Below are 8,684 nucleotides of genomic sequence, written 5' to 3' on the forward strand. Positions count from 1 at the left end.
GAAAATGAGGTCATGATACAGGGGCAATAGAAAGGGTTAGAGATTATTTGTGACTCTGATCTGCTCCCTAACTGCTCTGGAGGCCCAATGCAAGGCCTGGTCATAGACTCCACAGCTCAGGGCTCCCAGGGAGCCAAAGTCCACGAGGGTGAGCTGGCCATGCACTTGGCCGCCAACCCTCACCCCACCCCCTGCCCCAGGTGCCTCTGCCTGGGATCCTGGCCCTGCCTGATGAGAAAGAGAGAGACTCCCAGGGCAAGTGCCCACTTCTCTTCCATGACATCCTGGGGCTCTGCTCTTCCCCTTTCCCTCAACCTTGGCTCACCCTGTTTACGTCCGCACACCCTTCCAGGATGGGGCAGAGGCAGGTAATAAGGAGGGGGGCTCCTCTGCCCGGGGCCTGGCTTTGGGGCCGAAGACACAGCCAGTAGTAGCCCAGGAGGAGCCCACAGTCTGGTGGCTCCCGCTCGACTTTATCTTAGTTGGGTTCTCCCAAAGAGAGACCTGAGACCTGAGACCAGTACTCATTAGGGAAGTGATCCTAGAAGCTGCAGTGGGGGGACAGGAAGAGACAGGGAAGGAGAGAGGCCAATAAAGGAGGCTTATCCAGGTCACTGCCAGAGGCAACGGGAGCTCCATTCCTCCGGAACCTCACATGAGTTTCAACATGCTTCCCACAGATGCCCATCCTACGGGGCCTTTGTCCCCAACTCCTGACCCTCTTTGGCTTCGGGATGCCCGCAGGGCTGTTGACTCCCTCACATTCCATAACCAAGCCTGCTCCCTGCCCCCACAGAGCCAGAGGGAGATGATCTGAGAAGGGACCACCCACCCAGCCTCACCCCAGTCCCCCTCCCACGGCTCGGCCTCTCTCTAGAGCTCGGGGTCCATCTGTCTGTCATCCTCCAGACCTTTCCCCAGGACACTCTCCCAACCCCCATTCTGACATCCTCTACTTACCCTAAGCAGAGCACGCCCTCTGTTCCCTGAGGCCGGCCCCCATCCTGGGTCCCCAGCTTAGGAATAGCTCTTCCACCTTCTCAGAAACGCAGCACCCTCAGCCTCCCCAGACACCCACACCCCCAAGACCGATGGCCTCTGCCACGCCCTCCTTAACCGCCCCCTCCGTGGGTCCCTCCGCCATGCTCAGGTGGGGCCTGGTGCATCCAGACACCGGCCTGGCCTCCTCCTGATCTCCCGGCGTCTGGTCTCCCCACCCCTGACTCATCCGCTAACAGCCTTCATGTTCCTCTTTCCAGGACACAGCTCTGGTCCTTCAGGGGCTCCCCTGTGGCCTCAGGCCAAAGCCCATAAAGAAGGCCACAGAGGGCGGGACAGCCTCTCCACTGCTGTCTGCATCTTCCCCCAGGGCTGAATTCCTGGTCACTGCCCACCAGCAGCACTGTCTCACCTTTGCTCTTTGCTCCACTGGGGATGTACCTCTCCCCACCTCTCCTCCCTGGTTAATCCTGTACATTCTTTGGCCCTTCCCCTGACCCCCCCACCCCTCAGTCTGGGTCAAAGCTTCATGGACGCCCTCTGCACTTCTCACAAGGAACGTCAGTTTTACCCATCCATTTCCCCCACTGCAGGCCAAGAACTCCAAGGGGGTGTAGTTTGGACCTGCGTCATCCTTGTGCCACAGCACTGCCCCCACCAGGGCTTGACGCTGGATAAACTCCATGCTTGTTGGGACAGGAATCTCAGGCCTGGATTCCACAGTTCCACCGGAACAGTGCAAGGCCAGTCCCAGCCCCTGCCTGAGGCGAGCACATTCAATCAGTCTTCCAGAACAAGAACTGAGCCAGCCACCCTGCCCCAGGACACAGCCTGCGTCTGGCCTCACCATCTCCCCACACCCCTGCCGGCTCAGGGAGGGACTCAGGGGGTTTGGGATCCTAGCAGGAGCCAGGAAGGAAGCCAGCCCCTGTGCTGGCCCAGGCCTCAGCGCCCCCTGGGACCATGGTCCCTGGCTGAGACCTCTCCCATCCAGATGGTTGGATCTGGGGAAGTCACCTCCCCCCAGCCCCAATTTGAACCAGGCCTCTTGCGATTTGTGGTCTATCCTCGACTTCCACCACAGCCACCTCCTAATAATTAAACATATTTAATCATCCAATAGGTAAACGAGCTCCCTGGCCCTTGAGCTAGCTCCCCTGCCGTCTTCCCATTCCTGGAGGTTCTGGCATCTGTGTTTCCAGGACCTTGGTGCAGGGCCATTTGACTCAGTTCAACTCAGCAAACACTGTGGAGCACTGTCTGCAGCAGGTGATAGGGCCAGCCTCCCTCCCACCTGCACCTTGGGCCAGGGCGAGGGGGAGGAGTCCATCACCAGCCAGGCCCCTCTACCTGCCAGGCACAGGAAACTCAAGGCCCAGAGAGGGTGAGAAACTTCCCCAAGGTCACAGAGCCCAGGGGTGGAGACCTGGTTAAGGTCTTGGGAGTTGATGAAATATTTACCATCTTGTGGATACACACTGGCTGATAAAATACACACAGCTCCCACCTTCGTGAAGTTCACAGGTTGGTGTGAGGGGTGGTGGATAAACCAGAGAACAAACCTGTTGATTCAGAAAGGCAGACTGTGCTACCTGCTAGGATGGGAGGAAGCCCGGGATGTGATGGGGAAGAGTGGGGACCACTGAGGACAGGAGGTCAGGGAGGGCTTCTCGGAGGAGACGAATTTTAGCTGAAGTTTGAAGGATAAAAAGAGAGGCCATACAAGGATCTGGGGGGAAGAGCTTTCAGGCAAAAGCCCTGTGGTGAGAACGGGCTTGTCTAGGTGGAACCGTGGTACAGTGGGGGCAGTGGCGGGAGAGAATAGTGGGAGGTAAAGCTGGAGCCTGGAGCAGGGCCTGGAGCCTCCTGGGCTGTTGTGAGAGCCTTGAACTTTACTTAAACGCACTGGGAAGCCTGTAGATGTTAAACAAGAGGGGTGACAAGATTTGATGTATGTTTTTGAAATATCCCTCTGGCAGCTGCCTGGAGGGGGATTAAAGGGGGGCAGGTAGAAGCAGGGAGGTCAGCAAGGAGGCTAGGACACCTCCAGGAGGGGGTGAAGGAGGCTTAGCCCCGGCAGGGAAGGTGGCGGAGAGAGCATGATTCAAGTGCATTTGAAGGAAGCACCCACCGTCCTTGCTTGGATCGGGAGCGTGGAAGCACACAGAGGGCGGAATCGAGATTAATTCCCAGGCTTTTGGTTTGAGTGGAGGGAGTTGCCATTTGCTGAGATGGGTAGGAGCCCGCTGAGGGCAAAAAGTCATGAGTTCAGTTTTGGCTGAATTATGTTGGAGAAACCTTTTAGGTATCCATGGTAATGTTGAAAAAATTAATACTTCAGCCAATACTTATTTAACACAGTCTGCATCAGACACATTTAATCCCTTCATCAACCCCTCAGAATAGGTGCCATTATTATGCCCTCATTTCACTGATGAGGAAACTGAGGCTTGGAGTAGGATGTTGTATATAGGATGAGAAGAAAGCCAGGGAGAGCCCCAAGCAGTGCTCACATCTAAAAGACTGCAGGAGGAGGCCCAGAAAAGGAGTTCTGGGCTTCCTGGAAGGGGGTTCTCCTGGATCAGCCTGATGTCACCAGGGGTCACATAAGAGAAGGCAGGGACAACAGAGTCTCCAGGGTATTGAGCCACAGAGCGGCTAGAGCTGCCCCTGCGCAGCACGGTGGCCGAGGAGTCGGGTGGGGGATGGTGGGATCACGAGGTCAGGAAGGAATGGGAGGGGAGGAGGTGGACAGAGCAAGTGTCCCCACACTTTCCAGCACCTAAGCCTGGCTGGGAAGGGCAGAGAGAGACGGGAGCAGCTAACAGGGATCTGAGGGTCCTGGGATGCTGCCCTGGTCATCTGGGTTCAGGGACTCCAGCCATTTGCCAGAGAGATGGAGACCTCAGAATACCTTCCTTTTTGATATCGTCCGGCCAGCAGTGTGCCTCAGTCCTGTGTTAGCACGGAGAGCTCTCTCCCGCCTGCAGCAATTCTCCAGTGGACTGAGGACAGGGCATGGGGTCAGGAGAGGCAAGAGTGACTCACTTTCACCTCTCTCAACCCCGGCCGTTCTCACACAAACCGGGACTTGGTCGGAGCCGAGAGGTCTGTAGGGCGTGGCGCCCTGATGCTCCCTGGGGGCTGTGGGCCTGTAGGAGACCAGGAGGGCCAAGGCCCCAAATGCCAGAACAAGAAGTCTCTCCTGGCTGCTGGACCAGGTGCCCTCCATGCTCAGAAACTAACATCAACACTTTCCCCACCTCAGAAGTCCAGAGTGGGGGACCACGACCCTCAGCTGAGTTAGCCATCCCGCGCGAGTGTGCTCTGGGGAGACTTAGGCCCACAGTGGGGAAGGGGCTTGCCTAATGCCTTATTCCGTTCATCATCTCCTCCTTCATCAGTGCCACCAGATGTTAATCCTCTGGCATTGTCACCTCCCCCTGGAAGCCTTCCTTGACTCTCCTCCATCCCCAAAGCCCCTCAGGCATAACATCACCAGGTTTGCCACAGTCTATCGGATTGTCTGTGTGTCATCTGGCCCCGCAGATTGAAGACAGAGGCCACATCTGATCCATCTTGGTGTCCCCAGTGCCCAGCTCAGGGTCTGGACAGAGCGAAGGTGTGGGTGTGTTTGTTGAATGGGTCTCATCTGAACTGAACTGAACTGACTGTTGGACAGGCCTTGATCCTTCTCTGGCTCCCGGGTAGAGAACTACATTTCAGGTTAAGCATCTCTACCAAGCGGCTGTGCAGATGCGCAGTGCCCCTGAATGATAGGAAACCAAAAGGGACATCAGGCTTCCCGGCCTCATTTTCCAGAGGAGGAAGCCGAAGCTCAGAGCAATGGAGGCACAGACCACGGGCTGGCGATCAGAGCGGATGAATCACACTCAGATGGCCTTGGCCCTGTTCCACGGCTCCCCTCCCGGAAATGTTAAAGCTTAGGTTTCCTCGTCTGCAAAACCAGGCTGGACGCAGCAGTCTCTGAAAGTTCAGCCACGGTCCAGTTCTATGAACTCACAGGCCCCAGGCGCCACAGTGGGGGGAGGAGGGATCACTTAAGAGGCTGTTTATCGTCTTGTTGTACCCCCTTGAGCTCTTGGAGCAAAACATTCCCAAGAAGCAGGGTGATTCATTCACGGCACCATTTGCCAGGTCCAGAGAAAAGGCAGACCATGAAATACATTCTGCAACTTTTAAAGAGGAGACAAAGAAATTTCAAGATGAAGTTTCTCTTTAGTGGACAGAAAACAAGCTGGGACATATATATTTTTCCTCCCAGAGATTCAAGTTTTTGGGGGAGCAAACTATCATGGTTTGAGCCAAATTCTCCCAAAATGCAAGGTGGTATCCTTAACGAACACCAGGGACAACATTGCTTCATAAACAGCGCGATGGACTGAACCTGACAACAGCCGATTGGCTGTTTTTGTTGTTCTTGGTGCTAATCCTTTCCAGAACTCTGACTGTCAAGGGGAAGATGAGAAACTCATGCTTGCTCCTCTTAAATTAAGCAGAGGATGCTGCATGTGTTGGAGAGGTTGGACATCGTGCAACCCAAGAAGACATGGAGGGAGGTAACAGGTGAGTCTGGTAAGGGGACCTAGGGGGGAGCAGGGTTTAACTGCAGGGAGAGTGAATGGTGAGCTTCCACCACTCACAGAAAACCACGGGAACTACTCCAGCAGTGCAAAGACAGATGGAGAACTCGATCTCTCATTTTGAAGTCACAGGATCTCTATGCCCTGAGTGTGGGTCTCACAATATGAATGTTATACTCAACTCTTTAAAAATTGTACTTTTCGCTCCCAAGCCCTCGCTGGGCAGAAGTGGGAGTGAACTTGACCACTTTGCCCAAGTGAGGATGTGTGACGCGCTAAGAAAGTTCCAGAAATTTGGGTTCTCATTTGATTCTGATGCCAAAGAGCTAAGTCTCCTCTCTGGGACTCAGTTTCCCCATCTGTAAAATCATAGGGCAGAGAATGGGTAGAGGGAGAAGAGGAGACCCCAGAGGCATGGGCTTTGGGGTCATACTACCTGGGTTCTAATCTCATTTTTCTAGCTGTGTGTTCTGAGGCAGTTACTTAAACTTCCTGAGCCTCAATTTTCTCATCTGTAAAGCAGAGACAATAACATCTACCTATGGGAATTGCTGACAAGTTAAATAACATGTGTACAAAGCACATAGCTTAGTGCTAGGCCCGCAGGAAAATTTTTTATTAAGGTGTGATTTACACATAGTGAAATGCTCAGATCTTAAGCATTCAATTTTGATGATTGCATATCAAGATACAGGACACTTCAATCACCCCAGAAAGTTTTCTCATGCCCCTTCCTAGGCAATCCCTCTCCCAGAAACAACCACTGATCTGATCTCTATCACCACAGGTTAGTTTTGTCTGTTTTAGAATTCCATATGAATAGAACCAGACAGTAGATATTGTATTTGTGTGTTTGTGGGTATGTCTGGCTTCTTTCCCTCAACACAACAGTTTTGAGATTCATTCATATTATCGTGTGTATGAGTAGGATGCGTCCTTTGTGGTGTGCGGTATTTCATCGTATAAACGCACTACAGCTTATCCACTCTACTGTTGATGAGCATCTGGGCTATGTCCAGTTTTTGCCTATTGTGAGGAAAGCTGCTATGAACCTTCTAGCTAGAATTTAGTCAAGACTTTCAAGGACAAATATTTTCTTTTCTCTTGGGTAAATACCTAGGAGTGGAATGCTGGGTCATAGGGTAGATATATATTGTACTTTTTAAAGAAACTCCCAAATGGTCTTCTAAAGTGGTGGTACCATTTTACACTTCCACCAGCAATGTATAAGCATTCCAGTCACTCCATACCCTGCGCAACATTTGGTGTGGTCAGTCTTTTCAATTTTAGTCATTCTAGTATCACACTGTGGTATTAATTTGCATTGCCCATGACTAATGAACTCCTGTCATGTGCTTACTTAGAAGTTTTTAAAGGTCCTCTCCCCCTCGTTGCCATGGAGCTTTCAACCTCCATGATTTGAAGGACTGTTGAACATATAAGGAAGGGAAAAACTGATGACAAAATCTACTAGAAATGTAAAGAGCTCTACAAATACAAAACCAAACGTGAGCTCAGCCCTGGAACCCTCCCGTTGACTTGGGTTTCCCAGGACTGGGGAGCTAAGGACTCGTTTTGTCTTCCAACGAACGAGTTGGGGGGCCAGATCATGGCTGACTTGAGGTCAGAATGTTTTAATGATAAACTTGACCCTGATTGAATAATCATTTTCACTGCTGCCATTTACATAAACTGCCTGCTATGCTCCAGGTAACTTATATACACACAGTATATATATTTTTACAATAGCCCTGCAAGGTTGTTGTATGATCTCTATGTGGTGGACTCTGAACATCAAAGATGTGAATTCTTTTGCCTAACACCACACAGCTACATCTCCTTGAGATCCAGATTCAAAATGAGACTGTCTGGATCCAAAATTTCCTTCAAGTTGCCTTTGATTCAGCTATGAAAAGGAACGAAGTGCTGATACATGCTACAACATGGAGGCACCTCAGAAGCATCATGCTAAGTGAAAGAAGTCAGACGTAAAGGGTCATGTACTGTGTGATGCGTTATACCAAATATCTGGAGCAGGTAAACCTCCCTAGAGACAGGTAGCGAATGGTGGTTGCCTGGGGCTGTGGGGAGAGGGGAACGAGGAGAAACTGCTTAACGGGCATGGGGTTTTATCTTGGGGTGACAAAAATGGTTTGGAACTAGATGGAGATGGTGTTTGCACAACACTAATAAATGTTTTAAATGCCACTGAATTGTATACTTTAACGTGGTTGATTTTATTTATGTGAATTTCACCTCAATAAGATTAGAAAAGCAATCACTTCACCCTGCAGTCTCTTCCTCATTAATGAGCATAATTTTACCATGAATGATTTAGTCCTCTGGTTAGTAAAGCCCCCAGCACGGGGGCCCAAGCTCTTCTTTCCCAGAGAACCCCCTCCCCGCTTGAGAATTCCAGGGAGGAAAGAGCAGCATGAGCTAGAGAGTGGGCCCTGGAGTCAGCCTGCCTGAGTTCAATTCCAGGCACCTCCATGTCCTCATCCTAAAATGTGGGTGCTAATGCTACAACCTCGTGGAGTTGTTGTGAGGATGTACCGATATCAGACGTGTAAAGTGTCTGGGCACACATAATGTTTATTCTCTAAGCTGTGTTGTCAGGGCAGGCCAGCTTCTCCTACTATCACCTGTGCTGCAAATAGTTACTGAGCACCTGCTACGTGCCAGGCAATTTTCTAGCCTCGGGGATTCATCTATAAGCAAGAACAGCAATAAAATTCCTTTCTTCTTGGAGCTAACATTCCAATTGGGGTAGAAGACAATAAATAAAGTAAAATACATGTGTTAAATGGTGGTAAATACTAAGGAGAAAAAATAAAGGGTGAGGGATAAGAAGTTTGGGGGAAAGTTTAGAATTTTATTTAGTTATTTTTTTAAAGATTTATTTATTTGGCCGTGTCAGGTCTTAGTTGTGGCATGCGGGATTTTTTTAGTTGTCGCATACGAACTCTTAGTTGCCGCGTGTGGGATCTAGTCGCCTGACCAGGGATCGAACCCGGGCCCCCTGCACTGGGAGCGGACCACTGGACCACCAGGGAAGTCCCGAAAGGTTAGATTGTCAAA

The sequence above is a fragment of the Stenella coeruleoalba genome, assembly GCF_951394435.1.
Source record: "Stenella coeruleoalba genome assembly, chromosome: 15".
NCBI lineage: Eukaryota > Metazoa > Chordata > Mammalia > Artiodactyla > Delphinidae > Stenella > Stenella coeruleoalba.